This window comes from Meleagris gallopavo, chromosome 3 (assembly GCF_000146605.3).
Source record: "Meleagris gallopavo isolate NT-WF06-2002-E0010 breed Aviagen turkey brand Nicholas breeding stock chromosome 3, Turkey_5.1, whole genome shotgun sequence".
NCBI lineage: Eukaryota > Metazoa > Chordata > Aves > Galliformes > Phasianidae > Meleagris > Meleagris gallopavo.
Window position 1 is genome coordinate 71,882,850 of NC_015013.2, and position 19,541 is coordinate 71,902,390.

The 19,541-nt window shown below is 40.1% G+C and overlaps 1 protein-coding gene across 6 annotated transcripts in view; it reads left to right on the forward strand.

The window, feature by feature from the left end:
• CPQ (carboxypeptidase Q) overlaps positions 1-19,541 on the forward strand; it is a 161,336-nt gene that overhangs the window by 34,622 nt on the left and 107,173 nt on the right. The window lies entirely within an intron of this gene.

Sequence of the window (19,541 nt, forward strand, 5' to 3'; positions counted from 1 at the left end):
TGTCTGTAGCTAACCTGACCCTAAATGTGTGCCCCACTGGAGACGTGTCCTGTTAGGATAATGGCGTGGTTTCTTTTTGATCTGTAGTCCTTGGTTTTGTTGCTATAGAAGTGAAGGCTAGGGAGCAGGAAGAAGTAGTATACCATTGGGTCTTTCTTATGGCTGACTTATGGGATGTGGCTGGGGCTGGCATTTGGAAGCACTCTTGAGTCCAGTATTGGGATCAGAATGTAAGTGGTCACATCTGAGCAGTATTAGAATTGTGCAAACTTCGTCATTTGTGATGCTTCAAAAAGTCTGAGAAGTGAAGTAATGCCGACTAACTGAACTGGATCATGTGCTAAGCTGTTGGTGTTGTTAATTGATAACATTTTTGTGTTTCGTAGGTTCCCCTAAAGAAGCTGACATTACATGCTTAAATTGCTTTCTTGAAAATAAAGTATTTTGAATTCAGATACTGTCCAAACCATAGTAGTGCTCCACAAATGTATCGCTTTACAATATATTTTCTAGTACTAATAATGTTACAGTAGATTTAATACTGTTGAACAGAAAGTGGAATATGTTTCAAAAAACAGTTTTATGGGAAAAAAAAAAAAGGTATCTTTTGAAAATAGCCTTATTTGTTATCATTAGAGAACATTGTAATCTATGACCTGTTGATTGTCTGAAAACCAGAAGATGATCTGAGCTCTGATCTTTCCAGTCCTTATTTCTGGCACCCTGCAGAGACATTCATTTGAAAGCTGCTTTTTGCATCTTTTGTTTGCCAGCCTGTTTCTGGAAGTGTATTTTAACATGTAATGGAAATTTTAGAGATGTGGAACAGAGGTAGAGGCTCAAGGTAGTAAGGCCTGTTTATGAGATCCGAATACTGTGTTACAGTTACATCAGAATTGAATGAAAAAAGGGGAAACACAGCTGCCAAATGCATATTTGTTTAGAAACATTGAATCCTTAATCTATGCTGTGAGCTGAGGTTCAAAAGCAATTTCAAATTTAGATGCTGCCAAGAAGCGCTTTTTTTATGAAATGTACTTTCTGTCCTTTCTACATTTACCTCCACTTAGGGGTTTCTTTTAGGGAAGAAGGAGGAATTGGTTATCTACTTTTCCCTGCAATAAGAGAAGTATTCAGGCTCAGTCTGTCACTTCTGCCCCTCAGTGGTCCACAGATCTGTGTTGTGTTTCTGTCAGGAAATGAGCATTGCTGCAGACAGGATGGGTTCTCCTGTATCCGTGCCTCCTCCTGCGTTTTCTTCTGTTCCCTATTTGTGTCCACTTGTCAGTCTACAGCTGTGCTCTGCTGGTCACGCTGCTGGGATGCAGTGCCTCTCTTCAGCCAGCATCTGAGGCTCCTCTTGCCTAAGCTGCTTTTTAGGTGATTGATGGCAAATGCTGCATTGCTGGAAGGAACAGCAAGTTAGAAGGGTGAGAGATGAAAGGTAAAGTGCTGTTGAAAGGCTTCTTAGTATTGTGAAAGAAACTCCTGCATTCTTCCAGTTTGTACACTACTACTTTGTTGACCAGAACCTTCACTTTCGAGGCCCTCCAGTCCACATATGCACCTATATATGAGTAAGTGATAATGGTATTATGGCAGTTTTCCAAAGCAAACATATTAGAAGAAAGTTTCCCCCTAATACTCACTGTCCCACTTTCCTCAGGTCACCGAAGGGCAGAACTTCACTGTTTTCCCTCAGCTGTATCAGTGTGTTTTTAGTGTATGGGCTTTTTTTTTGTTTGTTTGTTTGTTAAGATTGCAACCTATATTGAACAGGGCCTATTGCTACTCTGTTTGCAACAGATTAAGCTGGCTAAAAATGAAAACCTCTTCACGGTGTGATTTCTAGGTGATCTTCCAATGTGAACAATATTGGTAGGTTAAAAAGAAGTGCAGTCTAATAAATCAGCATCTTAGGCTTATTGAGGCAGGTTATTAAAGTTTACTGACAGGATGGAATTGGTAAGATCCCAGAGTGAATGAAATCAGTGTTCTCTTACTGGCAGCCTGCTGACTGTTCCTTGGTCCAGAGTTGGCAAGCAGCTACCATGCTGTCAAGGGCAAAAACTGTGGATCCTGAAGGGAACCTTTGAGCAGAGGCAATGTGGGCAGCATATTTTTCTTTAAGGTATGGTACAAGAGCATAAAACTGCTTAGGGTCTCAAGCACCCCAAGTCTGAACAAGGGCAAGAAGGAATGAACTTAAACATTGCTTTATTTCTATTAGAGCTGGTGCCAACTCAGCAGTGATAGTGAAGAGCTTTCTTGTTGAATTTCAAGGGCAGAGTTTGTTTAGGGTTAGGACAAAATGGTAATTGACTTAGAAATAAAGTTGCCTACACAATCTCTCTTGGCTTGTTTGAAGATGGCAGTAGTTCCATGGCGTTTGTTACCATGTAGTCCAGCTGTTCTGTCATATTAGGAGAGATCTTGAAATTGTCAGTGTTTTGTGTCAGAGTCGAATGGTTCTCTTGCTACTTCATAGGTATCACCTTTCCAGTGAGTTTTGATACTCAAAAGAAAGTCACAGTAACAAGTAGGTAATTTGCCTTATCCTCCTTGCAAATGTTATGTTTATGACTACCTTTTTTCCAGTAACAAATTCCAAGGTGTTGGCAATTTGGTGATGAAAACACTGAAATCTGTGTATTAGGAGTCAAGAGTAACAGAACTACTTTTAATGAACCTTCTGAAATAACACGTATTATTGTAACTAATAACTTCACTGTTATAACTAATCAACAGCATCCATAGTATTTGATTTTTTGCAGAAGCCAGGATGCTGACTTTTTTTTTTTGCTTTAGTAGCTTGACCATACTGTGATAAATGGTCTTGTACAAATTGAAACATGTTGTATGTATATTTGCTGTTGTGTGCAATGAACTGATGAGTGTTTCTCAGTTTGTGGTGGATATTATGGCAAAAATAGTCAGTTTACAAAGCAGAGTTAGAAAATGTGGTTGTGAGAAAGTAGCCATAAGTCTACTCTTTTACTTCCTAGCTGTAGTTTTTAGAAAGCCTTATAGGCAGGCCAGAGATATCCATTCACTGTTAAAATGGTCCATTGCATTTGTCTTGTGTGCATATGCTCTTATCAATCTGAGACTGTAATGACATCTTTCTGTTCCTTGAGAACCACAGATTAGATAATGTCATAACACTCTATCTTTCTCTTCTTTTTCTCCTCTTTTTCTTTTTTTTCTTTTTTTTTTTAAACCCCCAGTTGGTTGATCTGCTTTTGCCACATATGGTAACGTATACCATTTGTGTATATACATTCTATCCTCAAAAATGTATCTGGCATTTTCTTTTCCTTTCCTGCCTTTCTTTTCATTCTTCACTGCTTTGTAAACAATTCATTCCTTTATTGATCGCTCTGGCAACATAGGTGTCATTTCTTGGCTCTCGTGCTGGCACAGTGACTTTTTATCACATCACCTCTTCCTAATGCTAATGCTTGGTCTGCTGCCCTTGGTTCCAGATGTGAAGCTTCCTCCTTTCACAGATATTCTGGTTTAAGGAAAGTAGTGGCTTCATGGGGATGTTCAGCTTCTCCTTCTGTCAAGTTTTCTGAAGTCTGGAATGGCACAGGAGTTTTGATAGGATTTCTTTTGCTTGTATTTGAGGGTGGTTTGTTTGTTTGTTACTTTTTTAACGAAGAGATGCATTTGACCTTTAAAACTGGTGTGTTTTCATTGAAATGCTATATACTCTGGTTATGATAGCTGACCCGGAGGCTCCTTTCCCTCCTGTTCTGCCCCTCCTTTTACCATGCGTGCCAGTATACTTAATTTTGCTGCCATCTTAGTAGTCCTTCTACTGCTGTGTTTAAATGGAATTGAATTTCAGCGCTCCAAAGAAGCACAAGACTACAACCTGTATGGTAGCAGTTCTTTATTAATAAGGCAGTCAGCATGACCTGAGTCCATCCTACCCATGAGCTGTAGGAGAGTCCCTCAGCAACCCTCCAGCACTGTGTGTGAATCTAGCTGAGCAGACTGTATTCTCTTCCCTGTATCAGTGCCTGTGAGTCAAACAGATAAGACATGTCACTGTGCCCTAGAGGGCTGCCTCTCTTCTGTGTTAAATGGCCTGGGTCACCAGCTATTAGTACGTTTCTAAAAGATAAGCTGTGTCATAAAATGATTTCTGGAGCTCTGCAGCTAACTACTTTTTGCTTGCTATCTTATTTTATTTTATTTTAGGCATTTAATAAAGCAATTTCTGTGAAAGGTAAACCTGTGGTCGCACTAAATAGGAGTCAGGTTTGCCATCACTTATTTTTCAGTAACATCATTTGTTGAAGCATGAGACTGGCCATCCATATGGTTCTTTAATTAAAAAACAAATAAAAATCTTTCTTGGGCATTTGAGCTTAACTAATTTTTTTTTTATTGCGTCTGATATCCATTGAAAGGAAAATAACAGAATTGTTTCATGTATATAAAACTAAATAGGAATTTTGTATTATTAGTTCTTGTAAGGTTTTTTTTTTTCTACTTCCTTCTGGCCCCTAACTCTCTTCTTTTACTCTGGGATAGTGTCCTGGTTACTGCAGGATCTGGGCTGTGGAAGCCATGCAGCCTCAGTATGTGGATATATTTTAATTCATCTGTAAACTTGCTTTCCTCCTTTCCCCCCCCCCCCCCCAGTGAAATGCTTTGTATCTGGTTCACTTGGAATTAGGGAAAGTATTTTATTGGTTGTTTGAACTTCCTCCCCTTCTGATTGCTAATCTTATTTACTCCTTCCAAAACACAAATCCTTATTTTAAAACATTTTTTTCCCACCTAATTAGTTAATAATTAAAAACAACAACAACAACAAAACACAACCTTTTTTTTAAAAAAAAAAAAAGTACTACAATTCAAGCCTTAATGGTTTAGGTACAACAGAGACTGAGCATATGTTAGCAGTTGGGCCGTGCTGTGTACATGATGGAGTGCATCTTCTGGCTTAGTTTCACTAGAATGGAATCCAAAACTTGCACTCCAGGTGGGTCGCTTCAAAAGCTCAGTCTCTATTCACACTGAAAGGCTGAAGAGACATACCTTGTGAGACCTCCAGAACAGTTACGTAATCTGCATGATACTTTAAATTGTTTGCAGAGTAGCTGTCAGATGTGTCTTCTGTGATATAGAATGACTTTGCAGATGCGAGTTGTTGCTTGTGATTGCCAAATGGTGGTTCCAAGAGGGGACATGAACAGAGCCAATGCTTTCTGTATGTCACGGAAGATGAAGTTAGGGATCATTGGAAAAGCTGGGGAGGGACTTTCTATGAGGGTAGCAACAGGATGAGGGAAAATGGTTTCAAGTTGGAAGAGGGTCGATTTAGTCTCTGTATTGGGCATAAATTCTTCACTGTGAGGGTAGTGAGACACTGGATGTTGTGGATGCCCTGTCACTGGAAGCATTCAAGGCCAGGCTGGATGGGGCTTTGAGGTGTCCCTGCCTATAGCAGAGGGTTTGAACTAGGTGATATTAAGGGTCCCTTCCAACCCAAACCATTTCCTGATCCTATGATCATCACTGAGTGTCAGCTGAGCGTGGCTCCTTGATGATGATGAGTATGTAAAAATCAAACATTATTAGTGAAAACTGTTTGATAGAATGGTGGAACTAGATTTCCTTTTCATCAAGGAAGAACATGGAGAAAGGTCTCTTTTAAAGGGAGAAACTCACTGACAACTTTCCAGAAGTAATGTTTTCCAAAGGATGTCTGCGACACGAGACATTTCTTTGAGTGTAAAAACAAACTATTTCTGTAATCCTTGAGTGAAAAAAAAAATACACTAAATTTACCTTTTTTCCATTTCATTTAATAGTGCTCAGCTGGTATCTGGGATTTTTCTTGACCACTTGCAATGCTCTGTAATTTGGATACTGGTGTTCCAATTGTACTTCCAGGGAGCTAGCGGTTGTCAAAAAGGCTGAAAATAAAGACTTTATATGTATTACTTGTGGATCTGTTGCCTTCATTTATTTTACTCTGTAAACTTTCTTTGCTTGTTGCCATATCACAGTGACAGAGAACCTCTTGTTACTTTTGCCTCGTTCTGGTTTTCAGGTGGCTTTTTTCCTCTCTGGCAGGTGCATTTTATACTTACAGGGTAAAGTGATGGCTGTGGATCATAAAATCTTTTGAATTGGAAGGGACTCTTAAAGGTCATCTGGTCCAAGCCCCTGCAACAGACAGGAACATCTGTAGCTAGACCCTTCCAGCCTGACACTGAGTGTATCCAAGGATGGGGCAGCCACCATCTCTCTTGCCAACCTGTTCTAGTGCTTCCCTACCCTTGTTGTGAAAACTTTTTTCATTATATTCAATTATATTCAATATATTCAATTTTAGTTTGAGACCTTTCCCCCATGTCCCATCACAATAGACCCTACTACGAGGGAAGTGGTTTCAAACTAAAGGACTTATTTTCTTTCAGCAGGGGGGAGAACGCACTCTTGGTCAAGGTAGTTTAGAATTGATCTCTGAGGGAGCTGGAAAACCAGTCAGCCTCATGTTCAAAGTCCTCTGTTTTGATGCTGCAGAACTTCTATAAAAAGTCTTCTTGTGAGTAGGCAGTACCTTCTGGCCATTTTGTGTAGGCTTGAGGAGTGCACAGACATGCACACAGCAGGAAGCTGAGTGGTAGCTATGGAGGTATAGCAGTAATTCTGCATTGTGAAAAGAAGCAGCAGGAAAGAGTGCTGTCTGTGAACACTTATCACTTAAGGATAGTACAGCCACAAAAACTGTTCATAGGAAACCTTTCAGAGAGAGATTGTCCTGGGGCAATATCCTATGGTAACAGGATAGAGCAATATTTTCTTCTGTTCTCCTCAGTGACCAGAAAACAAAGATAAAACTCTCATTGCAATGTAGTAAGGGGAAATAAGAACATACCATGTTTTGTAAGTCTCTGGTGAGCTTGTGAAAGATTCTAGTGATGTTCATAGCACTGTGTTGTCTTGCTCCCCTAAGAGGTATGAATTGGCGGAGTGCTATGGGATTTATTTTCTTGTCCTGCACTTAGGGGCTTTCCCTGCAAGATGTCTCAATATGTTGTTGACTGACAATTCATTAATTTTTACTTTGCTTCTTGTGTTCCCTGAAGGCCAAAATGCCAGACTGCATCCGCAGTGCAGTCTTTCTGCTTGTTTTTGGGCAAACCCTAGCTGACAGCTGGATAACTTGCATGTCTTAAGGAGAAATGGAGCTCCTTTCTAATATTCTACAGTCAATAAGATATAAAAGAACAGTTTTATTCTGCCTTTGCATTCATTGCTAGTTCACATGTATAAAGATGTTGACCTTATAAAACTGCCACGTCTTGAGTTTTTTGTACTGAACTGTAAGGAGTTACAGCTGTGCTTGCTGAGGTCGAGCACTGGGAATTTTAGCACTTTTGTGTGATTTCCTGTTAATTTAACCCTAATCAGTTCTGGCACTCTTCAGTACTATTGGCCTCTTCTGAGTCTTTGAATATCTGTACCTATGAAAACATTGTAACAAGTTCAGAACCACCTAGCATCATCATAATGTCTTGCTCCATCAGTTGCAGGTCCTCTTTTAGTGCTCTTGTGTTATTCAATTTTCTTGATTAAACTGACAAACTCTTACCAGTATGTGGAGTCCATAAATACAGAGGATAAAGGGAAAACCTGGCAACGAAACTGCAGATAAAGATTTCTGAAAAGGATCTGAGTAATACAATGCCAGCAAATTATTTTTACAAGAGGTGTGTTTATTTCTCATCTGCTGATAAGATGTGAGAAAGATGTAAAGTGTAATTTCATTTTACTGTAATTCTCCATGCTTTTACCACAGAACTGTAGAACTGAGGACTTTACCTGGAGAGATTACCTCCGCAGCATGTGAGCACATGACTCTGAACAACTGCTGGAGATTCAGCAATACCAGAATGTATCAGAATCATACATAGTTGGTGTTTGGAGCCAGGAGTTGGACTCAGTGATCCTCATGGGTCCCTTCTAACTTGTGGTATTCTATAACTCTGTGATTCTGATACTCACCATTAAAAAACAAACAAACAAAAAAGGGTATTGAGAGTAGGGACTGTGCTCCTTGATGTATACTGGGATTACTCTAGTAATTTCAAGATATACTGCAACTAATTTTTATTTTTTTTTAATCTTGAGCTGAAACAGTTTGTATTGTGATCTACTATATAAATTTGCCCATATATGCAGTTTTATTATTTTCATGTTTTGTTTTCCAGTCTGTACTTTCTACTAAGTACCGTTTCCATTTCCTATACTGCTCATTCATTTTCAAGATCTTTTTGGTATTATACTTGACATATGGATATTATTAAAAAAATTACCTGCAAGTTACTGAACAGTTTTATTATGTGTGCACTAACGTTTTATTCATGAAACGTGCTAAATGTACTGTAGGACATCTTGTCAAGGTATTCTTGTCAAGGTTTACTGCTGATTTCCAAATGCGAGCACAAGGTTGTGTAGGGACTGACTGGTTTTATTTGCTCTAAAACCTATTTGATGCGTTCAACAATATGTTTTATTCCAATATGTAACTTTTCACTTATGACCTGTAACACAAACAAGCAAACAAACCTAGGTGCCACTAGGTACTACACCTAGTGTGGTATTCAGCTGTTAATATCCATAATCTCTGTGCTTTATGCACCAGGCATGCAAAGGATTTGGAAGCACTAATTCCTCATTTTGTATTGCTTTGTTTTCTCAGATGTGAGCAAATATATTGTTTGTTCCAACATATTATGATTTCTCTTTACAAGAATGGTTGTATTATTTTCCAGTGGGAGGCCTCTGGTTTTGCTAGTTTTTCTACTTCCTACAGTTGTGCTTGTAGCTTGTCAATGTGGTAGGATGTTTCTGTGTTATTTTATTAAATGCTGTCTTCACATAGGATGGTCTCACCTGGCTGCCTTAGCTCTAGGATGATGTGTGTTCAGGCACTTAAGTATCATCATAGAATCATGGAATGGCCTGGGTTGAAAATGACCGCAATGTTCATCTGGTTTCAACCCCCTGCTATGTGCAGGGTCGCCAATTACCAGACCAGGTTGCCCAGAGCCACATCCAGCCTGGCCTTGAATGCCTCCAGGGCATTTCTTTCTCCTAATACCAAGCCTAAACCTCCCCCATCTCAGTTTAAAACCATTCCCCCTTGTCCTATCACTATCCATCCTCGTAAACAGCCATTCCCCCTGCTGTTTATATGCTCCCTTCAAGAATTGGAAGGATCAGGTAGGATCAGCTAGACCTGTTTGTATAACGGAACTAGAGATTTTTGGCACAGAAATTTTGACTAGTGATCTTAGGAAGTCAGAGTCAATACTTCCATGGTTATTGTTTAGAATTATTTTCTAAATAGATCCTGATGTTGATAGCCAACAGTACCCCTCAACTCTTCCTTGTAAAAGTAATGTTTTTTGCCTCCTAAGTGTAGCCATTAGAATTACTCTAATCCTTTTCTCTAGCTTTTTCCCTTCAAATCCGATCAGTCACCTGAGCCTCTCTCATTGTGTCCATCTTGTTGCATCAAATACTAATTCTTTGATCTTCCTGCGGGGTAAGGATAAATGGTGAAGATCCTTCTCCATCTGGTTTAATAAATGAGCAGTGCCAACTCCTGTCTCTGCTCTGCCAGTGATGCCAGCTTTAATTACTTGCCTCTTGCCTTCTCCTTCAGACATCTTATATTTTCTCTGTCATGCTGTTTCTGTTCTTAGGAGGATGGTGCAAATTGAAAGCTGTGACTTTACTATCTTTCAGCTTTCCTTTTTAAACTGACCTTTGGCTTGGTATTACAGATCGTACCCACGTATCATTGCTTGGGTAGGTGAACAGGTTCTTTGACTTCTAAACTGTTTCACCAATACCCTGTTTTTCTAATCAATCTCAGCAGTAGTTCTGCATTGGCTGTCTAATGTAAATACTGCAAATACTGTGTGAAGTGTAGAGTTCCTGTTTTTTTATCTACTCTGATTTACTATTTTTATATTGACTTCATTACATTACTGCAGTAATGAATACAATGTCAAAATACATCTCTGAAAAAATATTGAAACCATTGTACCGTTTATCTTTGGAAAATCCAGACTGATTCTAGACATTTGTGCACAGGACAACAGCAGATACTCGTGATGAGGGAGAATAATCACAGGAATTGATTAAAAACAGGGAGTGTGAAGTTCCATTCATCACTCTGCCCTTGTGTTCCCCTGGGATCCTGAGCAGCTCACTGCTATTTCTCTCTTCCCCTTTTTAAAAACACAAGTAGTATTTTTGGAACACCAGTGTAGTATACCATTTGTGCAGTCTGCTGAAAAGAGACATCATTAGAAGTTGATTCTTCTAAACTGTGATCACGTTGACAATAATAGATTATGCTGTAATTTGCCTGTACCAAAACCAGTAGTAGTTGCGTTGGGTGGCTACATCTGATGAATAATCTACTAAATAACCATTGCTTTTTGTTTTTTAATAAAATGTGTGTGACTGTTAACATCTGCTGGATTTGAGAATCCAGGTCTTAACACAGATCTGCTGGAAGGATCTGGCAGGAGTTGAATGACACAGAATGGAGTGCATTATTTTGAAATATCATATCTTTTAGTGTAAATATTTAAAAACTATTGGATGATTGTAGCTCAGAGGGTTTGGATTTTGAGATTCTGAGTTTAATTCAGTAGCAACTCACCATGAGATTCTTGAAACTTCTGGGAACAGCATGAAGGAGCTGGAATTTTGTAAAAGTACAAAGCTTTTCCTTGTAACAGATCTTTATCATCAGGGAGAACATTAAGGCTAGAGGTCTTGGGTTTGAAATGTGATTGTGGCAGAGGTCTGAGGTTTGGAAGAAGGATGCTCACAGGAGAAATGTAAGGAAGACTTTAATATTTGTTCTATAACTTGTGTAATGCTTTTCTTTTTCAGGGTGTAGACCATGGTATTTCTTTGAGGAGGGTCTGTGTCACTCTCTTCCTGCAGTCTCCAAAGAAGAAGAAAACAACTTTCAGAGCTCCCAGTTTCAGACTCTGAGAAGGCTGCAGTTGATCCTGGGGAGGCATGGGAGAGCTAGAAAGAGTTTGAAGGGACCAGACGGCTTGAGTATACACTTCATATCTTCAGGGAGGGTGTTAGAGTGGACTGTTTGTGCTTGAGCAGGGAATCAGCACTGTCCAGATGCTGCCAGCACCTGGAATCTAATATCCTGGTCTGCTGAGTTCAGCTCAGAGATCATCAGAGACTGTATGGAACTCCACAAAACTATTTGTTTGTCTTTTTTTTTTTTTCTTTTTTGCTTAGTTTATAATGCTGAAAATTGAGGAAAACAGAAGTTGTATGCTGCAGTACCAGAGAGAATTCTGATATTTCAGTGTTGCCAGAAATGTGATGTGAATAGGCATACCCATGAGAAAACTAAGCAGAGCTACTTAGAATAATAAGTGCAGCTGCAATTTATGATTTTAGAAACGTAAATGTTTTTCAGTACCTAAAATTAGGCTTCAGTCTATAAAACTTTGTATGGTACTTCTCAGCAACACTCAGTGATGGATTCTTTAACCCTTTCCCACAAAGAGCTTTCCCTATTTTATTTCCCTGTTTTATTTTCCCGTTTTAGCCTTTCCCATTTTATTCCTCTGATATTTTGGTGTTACTTACTGTTAGACTTGAGAGTTAGGGAAAAGGTGGTAGAATCCCGGCAAGTGGGAAAAGTTGACAAGCAACTGAAGAACACCATTGCAAAGCATCAGAAGTGTTCAGGTAATGCTTATCCTTAAGATTTTCTACTGCAAGGAAAGGAGACTGCCATTCATTCCTCTGAGAGTCTTCCCCATAAGGTGTCTAAATTGAAGTAGCTAATTAGTCACGTGTTTAATACAGTTATTTTTTTGGAGAGCAGTTTGAAATGCTTAGATCAGTATCAGCTCATTTTGGATGTCCTTGGCTGTGTATCTGTTTTAGCAGAAGATACGATGTAGAAGGAGAAATGCTGTTGCTTTTAGGTCTAGATGAGTAAAGAAAATATAACAGTATTTCAGAGCACCCAGCTCAGTTTGGTATACTTTGGAAATTGAGGGATATTAGAGCATCTGTGAGATTTGAAGGGATTTTTAGTCCAAGTATGTTTTTGGCTGAGAAGTTCTGACTACAAGCATGCTGTTTTCTACCTCCACAGTCAGAAAGACTGCAGGGGTTAGCAAGGAGTGCAGCTCAGGATCTGACAGAGTTTGTGGCTCAGCCTGGCCACCAGTATTTCAGAAGGATGCTGTCAGAAGGGTCTGTCTCCCATTTAGTGTTTTGGTCTTGACAGGTCAGGGATTTCCAAGGAGGATAATGTTTTATCAGCATCTTTACAACCAGGCCACTCAGTAGGTTTAGAGCTCTCGTAGGAGAGCTAGGCAGTAGGAGGTGGTACTGTGTGAAGTTAGCATAGGTCATGTCTGCTATCAGCTGCCATTGCAGGTGAGAAAGTTCAGTGTCTAAGTTGTGGGTAAAGCACTATGCTCTTAAGCCACGAGTTTTGTTAATACTGATATTAATCAATGGACCTTTATGTTCATGCAGATGAAACTACTAAAAACCCACACTGGTGGCTGAATACAAAGGCTTTGCAAGCTGCAAGTCATCTTTGGGCTGCACTTCAGAGAACAACTGCTTTATACTACACGATGAATAGTTGTGAACTGCATACATTCAGTGTTGTTCTGTACAATCTTGAGTTTGTTTATAAACAAGATAGATTCGAAACAAATACCATCTCCAGTGAACAGCTTCAGTAATTGTTATGCTTACACCTAAGTACAGCACAGAGTATTTTCCTGTTGTTTTACAGAACAACTTTTTGTTTGACAACTGAAACTGTATTCAGCCTATGTACATTAACTTGTAAGACTAACACATTTCTGAAATTATGCTACAATTCTGAGTAAATACGTTTTTAAACAGTTTTCTATTTGTCAGATCACTGACATAGTTTTCCTGCATAGTGTTCTCCAGGCACCAAAAGTCATTCTTATTTGGCCTTTCAACACTAGGAAGAAAACTCGCAGTTTTTATTCCTTCATTGTTGTGCACTGCTGCAGAAGGTGGGCTTCAGTCTTTTTGTTTCCGGAGCTTTGAGGCCATGCTTGGTGTGCAGTCCATGCTTGTGTGTGAATGCAGCTGACCTGCTGCATGCCCTTCCTCTTGGAGGCTGCTTGAGCAGGAGAGTAGCACCCAGAGCAGGTGAGTGAGGAGTAAGCCCATGGTCCTCCTGCACAGCCTTCTTCTCCTGGAGCTGTTACAGGGAGAGCTGTAGCGGTCTCTTTTCATTTGGTCTGAAATCTTGTGATGTTCCTAAATCCAATTCACTTTCTCCACCATTCTTTTGACGTGTGTGTTTCTATCTCTTCATTAAGGTCCGAAAGTGTGTGTGTATTTAAATTTACTTAGGGTCTGTGAAATTCGTGGTTATTGTTGTACCTTCCTCCCAAAACCTCCAGCCTGCTACCTTTATCAAAAAAACATTTTCCTCAGCAATATGGATAAACTAATAAATTGGAAAGAAAATTGCATCGTTTCAGGCAGTCTTTTTTCCAACAGAGACTCTGGTAGATACTTCTAATTGGATTCTAAAACGAGCCTTAAAATATAAGAGCAGGATGGAGAGCAATCTTTCCTCTCCCTTTCAGCAGGAGATGAAGGAATCCCCACGATAAAATGGAAAGAGAACAAATCTTCAAACAATAAGCAAAATAGTGCGAATAAGTAGAATATATTGCAGAGCACAATAAGCTTGGTATCTAAAACAAAACAGGAAGAGAGGAAGTATTGCCACTTGACAGCCATTTCTTTTTTCCTTTTGAGGAAGGAAAATGACTTGAGTTCTTAAGATTTAACCATCTTATTGGGAAACCCCTACATTCATTTCCTTGTGGCTGCCACTCCCAAGGACACCAGCAGCATGGAAGTGAGTCAGTCATTCTCCCCAGAATGGTTTGCACTAGAAAGATTTTGTGCAGCCCCACGCTCTTCATTCACCGGGCATAGCACTACTTGCAGGGAGAGGAGCTGTTCAGAGGAAAGACAGACCTGCTGGAAGACTTTCTGTTTTATCTGATTTAGATTATGAAGCTCATGGGAGAATGTGCCACAGTCAACAAATACAGCCAGGGAAAGAGTGTTTGTGCTTGGCATGACGTTTTGCCATGCTGCTCAGTATTTAGTCCTAATTTTGAGGAGTGATTCTGATAAGCTTTAAAAATATGTTCTGCTGCTAAAAGGAACTTTTCTGCTTACAGTGGATGACAAATTTGAGGCTGAAAAATTCAGAATGTATCCAACTCTGAGGTGACAGGCAGAAATGTCTGTGTTTTGAAAATAAAAACATACTGTTTTATTGGAGAATGATTTTGTCAAGTTAGTGACAAATAATGTATCCTGAACGCTCAAAAATTTCATATTACATTTCATGAATATCTTTGTATGAGGTGTGAACTGCATGGGCAGATATAAAGATCAGGTGATGCTAAAATAGCTACCTTTGTGTGGAACTACTGAAATCTCTTACTAGAGGGGAAAAATAGGTGATATCCCTTCTGTATTTTTTTTTTTTGCTAAAATATTTTTATTCTTTTACCCTCAGCTTGTTTTTTTCACTCAAACACAGTATGTATTGGTTTTTATTCCTTGTTAAATAGAACATCTAGAAGGAGTTCATTACTCTATAAAAATGAAATCTATGTGAGTAGAAAAAGCATTTGTGTAGTGAAAATGTTCCCGAGATTCAGTTTTCTTCAGAAAATATAGAGGCTCAATGAGTGTCTTATAGTAGCTCTTGGTTTCTTTTGGTTTGCTGACTGCTTGAGGCTACATCCAGTCAGGTCCTTTGCTCTTTCTTCTCATATCCTTTATACCTCTTAAATTAGTCAGTTTTTATAGCTTGTTCTTTTTTTTTTTTTTCCTTTTTCTAATTAATGGTCATGGAAGCTCTACTGATATTCTGTGAAAACCCATAAAGAGAAAAAATGATCACTAGATTTTTCTATTTCCTCTCTTCTGTTTCACTCCTGGCATTTAATTCCACGTTTTCTATGATGATGGTATTCAAGTTATCATGTCTAGTTTTTTACTGTTAAAAGTTCTCTCCTTTTGTCCATCTAAATGGTAGGCTTTGGTGCTCAGATGCTCTTCTTTCTCCTGCTGTTTTCAGGTCCATATTAGCCCTCTGTCATTCACATTCATATCCGGTGTTTTTTTCTGGACTTCCCTTGCATCCCTGCTGACCCTTAAGCCTTACTTTTTAAAATGTAAATCTGTATCTTCATGAGGCCTTGTGTTGCAGCACCAGCAGCAGAGAGAGGCTATTCCTAAATATTTTTCCATTTAAGATGGGCTTGAATTTTAGTGTTCTTAGGGAGGACAGTGCCCAGAGAGTGTACTGCTCAGGAGGGCGTGAGGTGTAGAGAAGGAAGGAAGGAAAGCTCCATCCACCCCCTCATTTTTGGACTTGAAACTTTTCCCTTACTCCTCTCCATGTTCCTCTGCAGTTGCCTGTTAGAAAGGAAGAATTTTCATGGTGAGTGAGACCAAGATTGGTATCCTCCTTTCCTACCCTTTTTGCTCAGCTCACTGAAAGCTGTTTCCTGTGTGCTACCCTTTGCCACGATCACCTCTCTGAAGGATGAGGAGCCTGCCCTTCCCATGCCCTAACGCTTTGCATTCCATGCTGGAGGAAGGTAAAGCTCCAGTGTCACTTTGTGTATATGCCTGAGAACAGGACACCATCACCTTCTCTGTTTCGCTGTCTGATGAGGCAGAGACTGGGACACACTGATGTGGTAATTGGTCCTTTCCTGAAAGCTGTGATGCCACTTCACACCTGTTTGTGGATGATCATTTTAACACAAGTATTCCTTATTGATAATAATGTCATTAAGTGGAGAAGGTATGAGGGACAGAAAAGTATTCTGGACAGCTGGCCGGCTACAGTTTGCTTATGTATTGCTGGCCCTGTGACTCCTCTTACATTCTCTGCTTTCCAAATAAAGAAAATGTGTTTTCTTTTGTGTTTGGATTTATTTACATCCTTCCTGTAGGTATAAAATACAACATCTGTTAGCAGAAAGGTTTTTTAATCTGTCCTGTGTACTCACTAGATTCTGGTGATTGTGAGGTCACTGAAGATATAAATACAGATTCTGCTCAAGGCTGAGAAAATAAAAAGGAATCCCTGAAGCCAGAAGTCTTGCAGCTGTTGGCAATTAGGATTGTCACTGTTGTTTCCTCCAGGAGCCCTCTGCTAGCATACCTATGGTAATGTGCAGCCTGCAGCTGTGGTCCCACAAGGCGGGGATGTTAACACAGCAGGAAGGAGGTTGGTTGTTCTTGCTGAACACAAGAAGACCAAACAGGTGTGTGGCTTAAATGGTTCCCTCAAGTTACTGCCAGCTGCTGGAGAATCTGCCTAATGCCTGCAGGATGCAGAAGGTGTCTTACAGCACAAGAGCAGCTGATGCAAGTCTCCACTTCATACTGAAGTTTGGGAAGGCTAGTGCAGGCTGTTCCTCTTTCCCAGCAGTCATACAGTCCTGGGATGAAACTCACTGGATTTGCTCCACTTGATCATTTTATCACTAACAGTTGCTTTCTGCTTCTTGTTTGACAAAGCATATCTAATCTGTGCTATTTTTTAAAAAACTTCTGTGGTTGTCATGGAATTCCCTTGGTGCATGTCATACTGAATGTTATAATGAAATACACGTTAGTTGTGTTCTGTAGCCTAGCAGATATCTAACTATGTCACTGCTATTATGCTTATTTGGTAAAGCCTAATTTTAATGAATGCCTAGCACTGATTAGATGTAGTTTTCCAAATGTTGATTTAAATGGAGCCCATATGGTTACAGAGTGATGCTGTAGTCTTTTGCAAAAGGAGTTTTCTTTGGTAAGACCAAACGTCTCTGGAGTCGTTTGTTAGACTTTCAGCAGATGCTACACCAATTAAAGGTTGGTACATGTAATCTTGAATAGACTGCATAACTCGTTTGCCTGACAGCAGGCAGCTATATTATCTTCTATAATTGTACAAGGTTATGCTTTTCCTTCATAGTTTCTCAGAATTTTCTGTGTGTATTCATGTTTTGTTTTCAATTTAACAGCCTTGCAATTATTTCAACTTGCTGTAAATCAACAAATGAAATCCTAAAAGGCAACATAAAAAGCAAATGAAGCGAGAGAATCTTGGGACAAATGATGACAGAAACAAAAAGTTAGGCTGAATTTATTTCCTTTACATTTTGCCAAGTGACTGTAAATGGGTAATAGTCTCAATTTTATTTTTGAAGTCCTAATTCTTCTGAGGAGATTATCAGTACTTTTCACATTTTGGCTTATTATGTTATGGGTTAGGACATCTTGGCCTCTCTATCCAGATAATGATGGGAATCTTGAACAGATGTACGCAGTGTATGAGTGTGCCCAAGAACAAGATTTGTTTTGTAAGGACTCTGCTGCTGTGTAGGTCTCCTGTGGTGCAAGAAAAGGGAATGTACTCAAGTGGGGTTTAGCCTTTGGCATGTTGCTGCTGATGAATAGAAGGATACTGTGGTGAGGCAGTCACGATTAGCTGTTCTCCATAGATAAGCAGGAGACTGAGGTGTAAAGGCTTCCCTTTTATTTTGATACAGAATCACAGTAGCATCTTCTGTAACATCACTCTTTTAAAAGGTAAAGCTTTGTGAGGGCGAGCAGAAGTATGAGAAGAATGCAATCCAGTTACTCTTCAACTGTATTGCTCTTCAACATCTTTATCAATGATACAAACAGTGGGATTGACTGTACCCTCAGCAAGTTTGGAGATTACACTAAGCTGAGAGGTGCAGTTGGTACAACAGAAGGGATGTACACCATCCAGAGGGACTTGGTCAAGCTTGAAAAGTGGGCCCACACGGATCTGATGAGATTCTACTCGGCCCTGGTCAGGCCTCACCTGGTGTACTGTATCCAGTCCTGGGCTCTCTGGTACAAAAAAGACAGGGATCTCCTGGAAAGAGTCCAGCAGAGGATCACAAAGATGATAAAGGGCCTGGAGCATCTCCCGTGTGAGGAAAGGCTGAGTAACCTGGGTCTGTTTAGCCTTGAGGAAAGAAGACTCAGAGGTTAATAAGTATCCTAAGTGTGGGAGTCAAAGAGACATGGCCAACCTCTTTTCAGCGGTCTATGGGGACAGGACAAGGAGAAACGGCCATAAATTGGAGCATAGGAAGTTCTGCACCAATACGCAAAGGAACTTCTTCACAGTGAGAGTGAAGGAGTGCAGGAACAGGCTGCCCAGGGAAGTTGTGAATTCTCCTCCTCTGATTCAAGGCCCACCTGGACACCTACCTGTGCAGCCTGCTGCAGGGAGCCTGCTTTGCAGGGGGGTTGGACTCAATGATACCTAGAGGTCCCTTCCAAGTCCTACAATTCTGTGATTCTGTGATTCAACAATACCAAGTGCAAGGTGTTGCATTTTGGTCAGGGCAGTCTTAGATAAGCGTACAGACCGGGAGAACACTTTGAGAGCAGCTCTGCAGAGAAGGGCTTGGGAGTTCTGGTAGATGAAAAGCTTGATGTGAGCAAACAGTGTGCACATACAGGCTGGAAGACCAACAGTACCCTGGGCTTCATTAAAAGAGGAATGGCCAATAGAGAGTGAGAGGTGGTTGTCCTCTTCTGCTCTGCCCCTGTAAGGCCTTGTCTGGAGTACTGTGTACTGGTGTTGGGAGCCCAGCGTAAGAAAGATGTGGAGCTGTTGGAACAGGTCTAGAGGAGGTCATGAGAATGATAATAGAGCTGGAGCACTGCTCCTATGAAGAAAGGTTGAGAGAGCTGTGTTTGTTCAGCCTACAAGAGCAGGTTCTGAGGAGACCTCATAGCACTTCTCAGGTGGGAGACAGATTTTTTATGTGGTCTGATAATGATTGGATGAGGGGAAATGGTTTCAAACTAAAAGAGTGGAAATCTAGGTTAGAAACTGGGAGGAAGTTCTTTACTCAGAGGATGCTGAGGCACTGGAATAGACTGCCCAGAGAGGTTGTGGATGTCCCATCCCTGAAGTATTCACGGGCAAGTTGCATGGGACCATGGGCACTCTGATCTGGTGGGTGACAGGGTGACTGGAAATAGGTGATCTTTAAGGTCCCTTTCAACCCAAGCCATTCTATGATTCTTTCATTTTACTACTGAGTTAAGGCTGCGATCTCACTATGGATAAACTTGAGATTAATATAGTTGTAGTGTAAGTCAGGAAAGCATTTTAAGACTTGAATCATGTGGTTAGTGTAATGAAGTTGGCCTGGGTCATGAAGGAAATATATTGTCGTGTGTGTAACTCGAGTTTCACAATGCATTAATGTAAGGGGATAAACTGAGGTTACTCAGGCAAACTAGATTTTGTATTTCCCAACCCAGGGTTAGGAAGAAGAATTGTGCACTGGGGCGTGTGTATACACGTGACGGCTGAAGTAGATCTTTGTATGCTTTCACACTAAGAGATTCTTTTT